This window comes from Pectinophora gossypiella, chromosome 2 (assembly GCF_024362695.1).
Source record: "Pectinophora gossypiella chromosome 2, ilPecGoss1.1, whole genome shotgun sequence".
Lineage (NCBI taxonomy): Eukaryota > Metazoa > Arthropoda > Insecta > Lepidoptera > Gelechiidae > Pectinophora > Pectinophora gossypiella.
Window position 1 is genome coordinate 14,951,054 of NC_065405.1, and position 13,649 is coordinate 14,964,702.

General features: G+C 36.4%; 1 protein-coding gene across 3 annotated transcripts in view; it reads right to left on the reverse strand.

Moving 5' to 3' along the window:
• Positions 1 to 13,649, reverse strand: part of LOC126378488 (beta-arrestin-1) — a 148,789-nt gene that overhangs the window by 100,541 nt on the left and 34,599 nt on the right. For all 3 annotated transcript variants that reach the window (XM_050026902.1, XM_050026911.1, XM_050026893.1), the window contains exon 2: positions 5,216 to 5,277. The gene's annotated coding sequence lies outside the window, so the exon portion shown is untranslated. The remainder of the gene's footprint in view (positions 1 to 5,215; positions 5,278 to 13,649) is intronic.

Consider the following 13,649-nt stretch of genomic DNA (forward strand, 5'->3'; position numbering starts at 1 on the left):
ATATACTCTACATCTACAATTTAACTTTTAAAGAGATACGAAGTTGTTAGTCTAATCGAAACATCTGTCCCGTATGTTTGATGCGTGTAAAGGATTAATTTTCAGTTTAATTACTCCCTGTGGCATGGATGGGAATTATTCATGTGAGATTTTAGGGGAATAAGGCCGATCGCACTGTGGACGCGTTTTCGTACGAATACGTGTGTACACGTGCGGAGACGCAGGAGCAATTGCGACCTTCCAAGTATTATTATTCCAAGAATTGGTCGTCTTAGTATGGTCGTATGTTTACATATTAATACATACTTCAATGTAACGTTTTAAGACCCCCTGTTCTGCCTTTTGTTCAGATAGGGACCCAAGACCTACGGAGTATAATGTAGAACCCTTGCCCAGCGATACGGGTGAAGACCTCAACGGTTGCAGAGGCGGAAATGGGAGCCGTCGTTACGACACTGCAGGGCAGAAAGGGACAAGACACAGGTACTGTATCCTGGAACCTGACAGAGGTCAGCAGTAACAGTCAGTACTATTCAGAGGCGGAGGACAGGAGTCCTAGTACGGCTTTGAAAAAGACTACTCAGGGCGCCATAGTCAGAGCGCCAGAGTACTGCGGGACGGAAGGCAAGAGGGAAATCACTGCCCTATTTTTCCGTAAAAAAGTAGCATGGAGAATTCTATACCAACAAGAGCGTGGCTCCTAAATTAATGATGATGGTTTTGCCTTTAAGAATAATACCAAAACCACTTTACCTACCATTTCGTGAACCAAAGTTCGTTGCTATTTAATTATTTCTAACAACGTTTTGCTTCAGCGTTCGTAAACGTTTTCAGGGCAGTTTATAATTAAAAAAGCGGTCATAATCGTCGACTCAACGGTAACTAAGGACCTCATTCCAATTAATTCACAGATTCGGCCCGTGAGGTCGTGCAGCGCGATTACTTCACGAGTATTTCCATTACGTATATATTGAGATGGAGCACATCACATTGCTTTTATATTGAGATAAAACGATTGTCCTTTTAAACAGATTGTGGTTGCAAATGTCCGCTTTAAATTATGGACTTTCTGTCTTACAAATAAAAATAAATTGGGATAGTCAAGAGTTACAACCATACCCACGCTTTACAGACTTCTCTGTTAGATCAACATAAGTAGAGGACCGTATCACATACACATCACATACACACATACTACGTAAACTCTCGCCTATTCCCCACCGGGGTAAGCAGAAACTATGGAATTCTATTTGCTTGGATCCTAACCCACTTCTCTTGCTTTCTGCACGTTCATGAATCGTTTCATACACACATGGCCAGCGTAAACACTCTTTAATAATTAGAAAGATATTGATTATCACGTGCACAGCGGTGAAGGAAAACATCGTAAGGGAACCGTAACTTAACCTGTATTGGGCAGGTTTTCTTTTCGCGGATTGAAAGGCCAGACAGGCAGCCGCTTCTATAAAAAACCAGATCTGTCAAATCTTCAGGTTAGGTTAGGTTAGGTTAGGTTATGAAAAATGGAATAATTCATTATCTCAGGGGAATGATAATTCATTATTACTATTGTATGCAATTTCCATAGTACGGGACTATGGAGTACCTTTTTAATAATGTGTTGTTACAATTGTAGTTGAATGGAATGTATTTGTTTGTGTATTTTTAATTTATACTTAATAAATGTTTTATGAGATTACATAATAAGAAAAGGAGACACTCTTTTTAAAATAATATTGTTAAAAACGTCTGTTTTCTTTTTTTAAATCCACCCAAGCAGTACAACCTCGACAGGGGAGACCCTTTCGAGGATTTACACGCCGACCCGTGATTCAATGAAGTCAATTTCCTGGGAGCTTCACGCGACGATAAATCGATGTAATCTTACTGAAACTTTATACAATTTTGAAGCGTGCCGTCTACATCTGACTGGGTACTGATCATGACTATTACGTCTACACTGATTTAAAATACAGGGTGTTAGTGACATCGTAACGAATATTTAGGGGGATGATTCAGACCATGATTCGGAGTTAATATCAAGTGGAATTTTCTGTCGCAAAATCCGTGATTTTTTGGTTCTTTTTTTTATTATTTTCAATTCTATACTTTTGCGGTGGAAAATTCCACTTTATATTAACTCAGAATAATTATACCTACTTGTATGGCCACCAGATGTACTTGTACGGGGTGTAAGTGACATCGTAACGAATACTGAGGAGGATGATTCAAACCATGATTCAGAGTTGATATCAAGTGGAATTTCCTGTCGGAAAATTCATGAAAATTTTTTTTTTTTTAATTATTTCCTTTCTATACTTTTGCGATGGAAAATTCCACCTCATATCAACCCAGAATCATGATCTGAAATCTGAATCATCCCTGAAAGTTTTCTTTACGATGTCACTAACACCCTATATGTGTTGTCCCACCCAATTAGGGTTAAAATACTCAAAAGTCATCTTGTTTCTTGGATCAGTCGAGTAAAAACTGTAAATAGGAACATTTCTTTTCCCGCTAAAAATATATTAGAATTTAACCATTTTCCTTCGATTAAGCCACTTTATACACAAGGAGTTACGCGACCCAGGCGCCTGTATAAATAGTTTACACAAGGTAAGCTTCGTAGGACTTTCTAAAACATTCTGGAATATTCTAGAATTTTTCAAAAGTTGTAGATAGTTTCCCGTTTGCTCGTGGTAACCTTCAATTGTTTTATCTCGTTTTAATACAGGCAATACGGAATACGGTTTATTCTTGAATGAGAAAGAATGGAAAGGTAGATGTTCAATTATTCATATCTTTCCCTCGGCAATTATCACACTTGCGAATACAAATGAATGCTAATTTCCATGTTCATCGATTATTAAATTTATCATGTATCAGAATTTGAATTAAGAACATAGTACATACTTTATTGTTGTTTTGCTCACATCATACATTTAGATTTATGGTGTACGGTCACGAGTACTAATACACTGCAATGCATGCACTTTGAAACCATGTCACATTAACTTTTTTGACAAATTAAACTGTAAGACTAATTAAATGTCAAATATAATAGTGCGACAGGGTTTTAAAGTGGGTACATGATATTGCTCATGACTGTATAGTGCATATATGTTCTTAATGTCACGCGGTAATAGGGTATTTGACTGGGTCAAAGATAAATTATAAAATGCTAAACTAGAAATAGCAGCCAGTCTAAGATGATCAAAAATCAATCTCATTTTACCTATCGATTTATTTTTGAATTTTATTTATGAATTAAGTAACAAGGAGTACGAGGTTTGACCGCTTTATTGATGACGTCACAGGACAGAATTTCCATACAAACTCCGAAGAAAACTAAAAAGTATCGCATTTGACTAGGCTGCCAATTAGCCTATTGGCAAACGTTATGAACAAAACAACAATAAAGTACCTAGTTCGGAATTCAAATTCCGATACACGATAAATTTAATAATTGATGAACATGGAAAATAGCATTACTTTATATTCGCAAGTAAAATAGAAGCACAGCGGGCTTAGCACCGTAAGCGCGCGACTCTTTCTCGCCTCGACATACGTCACCCGTCACTCTCTCACAGTACTGCACAGAAAGAGACAGATGATCTTTGTCGCGGCGAGAAAGAGTCGCGTGCTTACGGTGCTAAGCCCGCAGTACATCATATAAATGACAAAAGACACGGCCTGAATTTCCAAATACATGTAAAGTTCATACACAGACAAATGTAGATGCGCCGAAGTTAATGTAATTCTAATGAGTCCCTCGTGTGCTATCATCTTAACGTAAATTTCACATATCCAACAATTAGTAACAATTTACTTATGTTAAAATTCGTTTTATCCTCGAAAATTTGGAATTTCAACCGGTGAAGAGGGTATAATTAATGAAGTGAGGCCCTTTCCTTTGTGTAATTGTTGAGGTTTAACGAAATTTTGTGAAGATTGTGTCGTTATATGTTTAATTAATGGTCACTTCTAAAGTGTAGATACTTAGTTCATCTTGTGATGGATATACCTGTAACTAGCCCTATTGGGTATGTAAGGTATTTTTTTTATATTTTTAAATGAAACGTTATTCTATTATAAAAAAAAACTAATTTGAATATTTTTGCTTTTCTTGCAGTTGTTATTTTTTTAAATATCTCCTAATGAGTGATATTTATACCTTTGCCTTTGCTTAGTTTGTATTAAAATTTGAATATTGACATTTTATTAGAGTAATGTGCCTAAACTGTGGGCGGTCCCTAAGAGTACTCAGGTCCAATTAGATAGATACAAATAACAGTTTCTTAATAAATTAGAGGTCACATGAAGGTCAAACAAATGCACGATTATTTCTAAAATAAACACCATCTGGGTGATTTGGGAGCTAAAAATAGAGAAATAAAGCTAATTAAGACTCTCTCTCACAATACCGTAACCTTCTAAATTTAAAAATGTTTTAATGTGTGTGATGTGGCTGTACTTTATAAATAAATAAATAAATAAACCCAGATGAAAAAATAAAAACAAAAGTTTTATTACTTTAAATTTCGAACCATTAGCTGATCAAATTGCGAACAGCGCAGAGACGAAGTTTTGACATATTTAAAATGCAAATCTCGTTAATACTACACCTACGCTTTTTATCCCCTTAAGGCTTCCCACATTTACACACACATCAAAATCAGTACGTGCAAATACGTAAGCCTGAATGAAAGGTGAAAAAGGCCACATCAAAACAATTAATCTAAAAAAGGAAACACATAACTTTTATATGTGCAAATGTAAAAGGGATAATCGCCGGTTGGTGTCACAACACATTTAGATTAAATTGTCTTAAGGGGCCTCTACGTGTTGGCTTCGGCCCCACGCACGCCTTCCAAAAGTCCGGGACTCCATAGGCCCGAGATATGGAAATGATAATAAATAAATGTACTTATAAGTAATAAGGTGCGCGATCTGGAGGTCCGGATTCGGATGTTGCAGGTTTGAATCACCTGATTGTCCGTAAAAAGTAAGATGATTACGTGCTTAGGAGGGCACGTTAAGCCATTGGTCCCGGCTATTAGCCGTAAAACGTAACAGCCAACCCGCCGTGGAGCAGCCTAGTGGAGTATGCTCCATACTCCTCCGGTTCATTAAGGGGAGGCCTGTGCCTAGCAGTGGGACGTATATAGGCTGTTTATGTCATGTGTTAGTACTATGAATGTAGGCTATGACTTACGATTTTAGTGGCGGCTAAGCGGCGCTGTGTGCTTGCAAATTTTCGTACACCAATGCATCCACCTGTAGACAAGGGATAATTCTTTTAAAGTAACAAGTAAATAGCATATGAGTAACAAGAAAAAAACATAAAATTTTCAAGAACTCCTTTTTAATATGTCTGCTAAGACCACGGGGTTAAAATAAAATTAAGTAGCTAATAATTATACAGGGTGTTAGAGGCATTGTAACGAAAACTGAGGGGGATGATTCAGACCTTGATTCTGAGTTGATATCAAGTGCAATTTCCTGTCGGAAATTCAGGAAAATTTGTGTTTTGCGACGGAAAATTCCACTTTATATTAACTCGGAATCATGGTCTGAATCATCCCTCAAAGTTTTCATTACGATGTTACTTACACCCCCTATATGTATATTGTTGAAATTTTGTGAGACTGACAGTTTTTTTGATAAGGAATTCAAAGACCAAGACTGATTCATCCTGGCCGCAAACTACTACTTCATCTGGTTAGATGCTCATACCGGGTGGCCGTAAACAACATTTTTTATTTTAAGGGGCTGAGGGGTGCCACTTTGAACGCACCACCTTAATATTTTGCTAGGGCCGCCAATGAATACGACAACCTTTAGAGTAATTTGAATTTCCATACACAGAAATCAGAATTTATCAGACGCTACACAAATCGCGGGCTGAGAGTTGGCACATGTACACAACACACGCCATGTTAAACGAAGCAGCCAAAATGTATATGGGTCATTCTTCTTTTTTATCGACAATAAGAAGTCATTTTCTCGTTATATCGGATTTAACATCTTTCATTATAACGGCAATAAATATTTAAAAAACATCATATAGAGATGTGTCTGTAGAGGAGTATTTAGTGTTTCTCTTTATCTTGGTAATATACTGTTCCTTGCAGGCGCATTGCAAAATATATTGTGACAGAGTGGCCCTTTTCATCGGAGACAGCATTTCGATTTACCACTCTGTCACAGAATTTTGTGAAAATCAACCAAGCTACGTTAATCACTAATCGAGGAACCGATTAGTATTTCGCTAGTATTTTAAGTATAATAAGATAATTATATTTTTTGACAATGGAAAGATTAAATAAAATTCTAAAACATGCTATGTTATAGCAGAGCGAAGGACAGATCATTGTCGATAAAAAAGAAGAACGACCCAGCAGCCAAAATGTATATTCATTCAGATACCTATGTTCGTTTTATCGCGAACGCGTAGATAAAGAAAAACACAGTAACCTTAATACGGAGATCAAATATTTGCTTCCAAACACGCCAAGAACCGTTTACAGAAACGCGGTGTGTCCGCGTGGAAAACTCGGATAAGCCATTTTATGTTCAAACAAATGTTCTTTTTTGCCCTTTGACGTTTAAGTTTGACACGACGAATCATGTGTTATATTTAACGCGTTCACTGTGTAACTGAAAATTATACATCAACCCCTCGCGGGCAATGTTATTTTTCGATAAACACATTCTCTTATATACTAGTCGTTACACGAGCCATGTCAGGGGCCTTTGGCGGCTCAATTAAAACCATGACACCAGGGTTGATGAGGTCAGTAATCCACCTCATAACCCACACGATAATAAGAAAAAGCCAAATGACTACTTCATTATCTAAATTGACAAAATAATTAAGGTTAAAAAATAAATTATTCTATTTCAATCTCCGGAGCGGTAAATGGCTTCATTCGCGCGTTAATTAATTTGGCGTCTTCTTAAAATATCTAATTTCGTTGATACGTTTCATAATATTTTTGTTCGATGAATGTTTGACAAAACAGCCAAGGAAATGAACGACCAAATATATCTTACTTCATGACACGTTGTTTGTAGATATAAATCCTAGGAAATGTGTACAATTCCGATACTTTTTAGGAAATGTATAAAATATTGTTTGAAAAACAATATAGGAAATGTATAAAGTAAATGCTTTCTGTAATAAAACACGTTGTTAATAATATTTTTTTATTATAGCACTTATTGAGACAATCGGGTTACAGTCATACCGTAAAATAATAATAATATGTTCATATTATTAAAACTTCTAAAATCAATTATGTATTAACTTTTAACGTATCACAAAATCAACATAATATATTTATTATTCTTATAAAATCAAATTTTCATTTGGCAAGTAATCAGTCTGATAATTAAGTAATTATAAATATGTCCCCGCGTACCCGGTAATATCTTAAATGTTTTACATTTCCGATTGCTATTTAGGAAATGTATAGATTTCCTAGGAAATGTGTAATGTGTAAGTATAAAATAATCATCAAAAATCATCCGTGCGATTGTAGGAATTCATACATTTCCTAGGAATTGTATACAATGACGGATTACATACATTTCCGTTAACAGATATATTAAAGAAGAAAGACCAGGCTAAGAGTAAACTCAAACTCAAAAATATCTTTATTCAGTTGGTAACATAGTTATTTACACTTTGAATCGACAATTTTTACATAAATATATTTTATGCCGAACGTCTCATCCAACCAAAAACCTATATAGTCGCGGAAAAGTAGCTGCAAGAAAAACCTCGGCATAGGGCCGTAGACGTTCTTAAAAAAAAACAGTAATTTGTCTGCCTTTAATTCGGCGTACATGCATGAAGATTTGAAAGTGGAAACGAGTGTAGTGGGTCAGGGTAGTAGTAAGTTAAATTCCATGGTCTGTGCCTACCCCAATGGGAAATTGGCGTGATCTTATTAACAGCCTATATATATACGTCCCACTGCTGGGCACGGGCCTCCCCTCACTCAGACCACGGAGTATGGAGCATACAACGCTGCTCCACTGCGGGTTGGTGAAGGTCTTCTGACCAATAGTCGGTTTAACGTGTCTTCCGAAGCACGGACCTAGTAAAGTAAGAAAAAAGTACAGTCTCACAAAGTGATTTCGGTAACGTCCCCATCGGGAACCGAACCCGTATCGCCACCCAATTCTCTAACCACGACACCACGGAGGTAGTTAATATATAACATAACAAAAAAAATGCGATAGAACATGAATATTGTAACGTACACAGCGTATACCTCTTCTTTATCAGTATAATAAATAGCACACATTTGTATATTCATGATAACAGCTCATTTGCGCTCAATTATAATTTGATAGATATTTTTTACGATGAGCAATTAGGAGCTCATTCATAGACTGCATTAACTCAATGATCGACAAGCTACGCTTGTAGCATCAGGCTTGTTTCCCGAGGGGAAAGGCAGGGATGTATAATTTACACTAACTCCTTGCCAGCTATGTCAAGACATTCCCGAAATTTCAGAAGTAGCCCTAATACTTAATTACTTAAGTAAGGTATATGAACAATACGCATAATGTTTTTATTTTAATAGCACAAAGTCTGTTGCTGATAATTGATTTGTTATTAGTTTAAGTTTTTTGTATTATTTTTTAGGGGTCAGGCTGAAATTCGGCGTCGTATTGTCGCTCATGTGGGTCGATACTTTTTAGTTTTAAGACTTACATTTCATATATGTTCAAATTTTAATATTAAGAAATTTATGTAACGTCTTAAACCTAAATAAAGATTCTATCTATCTATCTAATAAGAAGTAGCCCTAATGAAAAGTAGCCCTAGTGAGAAGAAGCCCAAGTGAGAAGTAGCCCTAATCAGAAGTAGCCAATATGAGAAGTTGCCATAATGAGACTTAGCCCTAATACGCCTAAATCTTATTAATTGTGCCTTAGATTTTAGTGGCTACAAGTTGCCATCTGATGAAGTGCTCTGCCTACCCCAGTTAGTAACGTGGGCTTGAGTTTATGTGTGCACAGTACGTGTACGTAAGTAAGTATTATAGTATGGAAGGTAGGGTACATTTTACATCGCCGTCAAAGTGAGTCTGTTCGCGACGCCATAATTAGATTCTCTATGTACCAGTATGAGCAAAGGCTTTTATGGGAAACCAATAACCGTGCATCAGACGAGCATATAGGCAGTACCTCGTCATTACGTGTAGACTATTATTCAAAAATCAAACATACTTTAAGAACTATAGATACACTTCATAAACTCTTTGCTTTTTCATCCGCCTTGCTTTTTTTGTAATTGTTTAGTGGAAATTTGATGTGATGTTGTTTCTTTTTTGTGTGGCGCCCTTTTGTAATAAACTATTTCTATTCTATTCTAAACCAATATTTCGAATTTGTTTTCGAATTCACGTTTGGATCGTAAATATTTGTCATATGCTACACGGTGAAGGAAAACAAGTTAACCCACATTCCCGCGAAATGTGTTTCTAAAAGATAAATATATACCTGTAGGGTAGGTATTTATCTTTTTTACTAAATAAATACCGACCCTGTAGGTATTTATTTATCTTTTTTACTAAACGTAGCTGCTTTTTCAGATATCATACCAGAACCACACCCCGGACACTTCATACAAACAACCTTGTTTTACACAGACACTACACATTGACATTATTACGTGACGTCTGAGGGTTGCCAATTACAATACCTAATTACTTAGGTAGCTAGTACTACTTACGAAAGATGCTTTCATAATAATCAGTTAATATTTATTCATTTATTTACCCACACAAATCACAAACAATAAATTTTGCACAATGAAGGTTCATAAATAAATAGGCTTTATACTTGACTTAAAAAAACACACATTAATTGCATTATACACTTAGCCTAGGTTCAATTTTATTGCAAATTATTATCAAGTTTTGTTGAACATTCACTATGAAAAATAAATATGTAGAGGCGCCGCGCAGGCGTGTCCAGCGTGGGCAATTACTGTGAGATCAAATATTCGAATCAGACGAAAGAACATCGCCGTCCAATTTCAAAATTCGAACATATAAACTAAACTGATAAAAACAACGGTCCGCGCGCAGCCTTCGCGATTCAAGTCTAATGTTCGAGGGGGGTCGAGGTACCACCAGACGCTGGTGGGGAGCGGAGAGTTTCCGTTCTATACGTAGTATTATTCCTTATCCTATGCCGGAACTCGACCTTCATCGCTTGAGGGCTATGGCTTGTCGGTGCGGTTACCAGCCACGGGCCACGTGTTTCTTTTTTTTGACATGACTTATTGTAGATTTGCCGCATATAGCATTAACTACTTGGCCGGATAAATGGGGAGCGCTGAAGGCTCTCACCCGGTACAACGTTTAAGACAACAGGCCTGAGGGTGCCCAGTTGGGCGCGAACCTCGGCTCAGGGCGTCGTCTGAGAGGAAAAATATTTGAAAGAATTAATCGACCCTAGTGAGTCGATAGCGATAAGCGCTGATTGAGGGACGGGCCACGTGTAGACTACCAAGAGTAAGGGCGCGGGCCCACCGCGGTGGACGGGGAAGCAACGCACGTGTATTAAGCTTCGCTTTGTAATACTGTGTATGTATGTAGTTGTGTCCACTGCTACGCACGGAAAGGTTATGGGGTGATAGCGACACCGTAACGAATACTGAGGGGAATGATTCAGACCACAATTCCGAGTTGATATCAAGTGGAATTTCCTAACGGAAAACTCATGAAAGTTTTGGGTATTGCGACGGAAAATTCAACTTGATATCAATTCAAAAGCAATCTTTACGATGCCACTAACACCCCGTATGTTGTTCGTGTAATGGCGAACATAGACAAAACAAATAAAAAGAAGATTAAATTAATATTGAGCGGCGTGTACTTATCTGCTATAAAATAAACAGTGGATGCACAATTGCACATGGTAATGCAGTCCTTGCGACTGCTGACGCACGAGGCTAAACCTGGTTGGGCGCGGAAACTAGCGTAAAGCGGAGCGCGGTTTTAATATTCCCACCCTTATTATTGTATCTCTCTCTCTCTTTATTTAAGAGCTGCACTCTTGTCGGTGGAGTAATCGCCATTACTCCATTATTATTGTATACAGTCTATAATTCAAACTGTAACTTAAACATAATAAAATACCCAGCACCTGATTTGGAGTGTGGAAAGCCTAGTGATCTGTCATACAGGACATCCTAGTACAGACACCAGTCTCTCACACAGATGTTATAGTTATGCTTTTGTTATGTCGTTATGTTGTTTGTTAAACTGTCTGTGTGGGAGAAAGTAAAGCTTTATTTATTATTAATTATTATTATTTATTAATATGATATGACAATGTTCAAAGTAAATAAACGTATTTGTGAAATACCTACGCTAGACTTCAGGCTTTTCGCCACGTACCCGTGTCGTGAAGTAGATATCAAAAAGTTGCCCGAAAGAAATTGCTATTTAGCAATAAGGCCGCCGATTGTGATGCTCTTTTTTCTACAGACCTTTTCAATCAATCAAACATTGTTTATAGAACATATAACATATAGTGGCATAGTCATTTTACCAAGACTATCGTTTACCAAAGCGCGCGCGCGTGTTTCTGTGTAGTTATGCTTACAAATTCCTAGCGTATTTACAACAGTAATAAATGCAAACTTTAACAATATTTTTCACACAGAAATGTGTCACAACACACTACATTTACTGTTGACACAGCGCAGCATCAATTCATAATATCGCATGTTTCGTGGCCATTGACTAAACACATGCATGCGACAGTCGCCACGAGACTGCCAGGGGCAGTCAGGTACATTATATACCTATTTGCATATCTATTCCATAATGAACAACATAATTTTAATCTATACTACACATGCGAAAGCGTCTCTCTGTCTGTTACGTTTTTTGGGTAAACCGCCTAGATCCATTAGGATGGAAATTTACTTCCCCGAAGTGCTTTATGTTCGTCCCTATGATTTATCTATGCATATAAATTTTCATCCAAATAGGTGATACGGTTTAGTTTAGTTTTTAAACGGATAAGAAAATGACAGGTATAACTTAAAATAAAATTAGATGGCGTTTGCAGGAATAAGCACCAGTATACACATAAATACATTTATATTTATAAAAGCGAACAAATAATTTATTGGAATATACCCATAAAATCTTACAAATTGATAATTTACTTAAAAGAAATTTAATTAAAAAAGAAAACAAAAGAACTAGGCATCCACCACAGGTTTCGTCAAAAATAAAAATAAATGATTTATATTATTTTTACGAGCTCATCGGTCACATTACACCCACGACCGAAAACCGTCGACGTAATAAAATAAGGAAAGACCTTTGAGGAAAATTTTTTTAATAGGTTTCTAACGAAAATTAATTCTGATATTTCAAATTTATCACCTTCAACTTACAAAAATAAATAGAATATAATAGCAACACGGATAAAGGATAATAGGAATTTTAACATATTTTTTAATACAATATTCCTGTAAGTACTATGTATCTATTGTTATACAGTTTGTTAGAGACATTGTATGAATACGAATACTGAGGGAGATGATTCCGACCATGATTCTGAGTCAATATCAAGTGGAATGTACCGTCGCTAAATTATACATGTTTTTTGTTGTTTTTATAACAACCCATTCGTGTTTTTTTTTTGTTTTCAGTTACATACTTTTGCATCTGCATAAAATTCCACTCGATATTTCAGAAGCAGTTACCTGCATATCTAATACTTGGAATTTTAGATACAAACGCTCCCACAGCCAACCTTCGATTTTTAATTTATTATTCACCGAATTAGGACGTACTCGCCGACTAAACATTCAACATTGAAACTTATCCGCTGAACATTCACACAATTTTCCTTTAGCAAAAAAATAATTAAATAATTAATAATTAATGTAAAATTAGGAGGCACATATTTGAATTGTCGACTATCACTTTTGTGTTAATACTATTGCTCTCAGGTGGGGAGGTGCTCGTAGTAATCAAACAAGTCACCAATTCTCTTGAATAATGTTATATATTTTCATAAACAATGTTAACTCTCCAGCTCTTCATAGCAGATTACCGCAACCGAACACAATTCCCGCCACCGCCTTTTCAAAAGGCGGGAATACGTTCACGTTCAAAAAAGAAGAAATCAAAAATTAACACAATAGAAATAATATTCCAGTTTCAAATTAAAAATAATAAAGTCATGACACAGATTCACGACTTTATTCCGTCTGTTATTAAATAAAAATTACGAACCCTAACACTTTGTTTATACGCAAAGTTGGGATATACATTTGGCGACAAGAAAATATCCATGCAGTGACGTAACTAGGTGGTGCGGATATTGGGTGACACCCCAAGAATAAACACTGTCAAAACTAATCAAAGTCTGTGAAGTATGAGTTTGATGTAAGTACATCTAAAATTATAAATGTGAAAGTGTGTATGTCTGTTTGTCCGTCTTCACGACAAAACGGAGCGACGAATTGTCGTGATTTTTTATATGGAGATAGTAGAAGGGATGGAGAGTGACATAGGCTTCTTTTTGTCTTTTTCTTACCCTCCACTTCTCTAAAATGGGGGGGGGGTTTGGAAGTTTGTATGGAGCATTCCGCA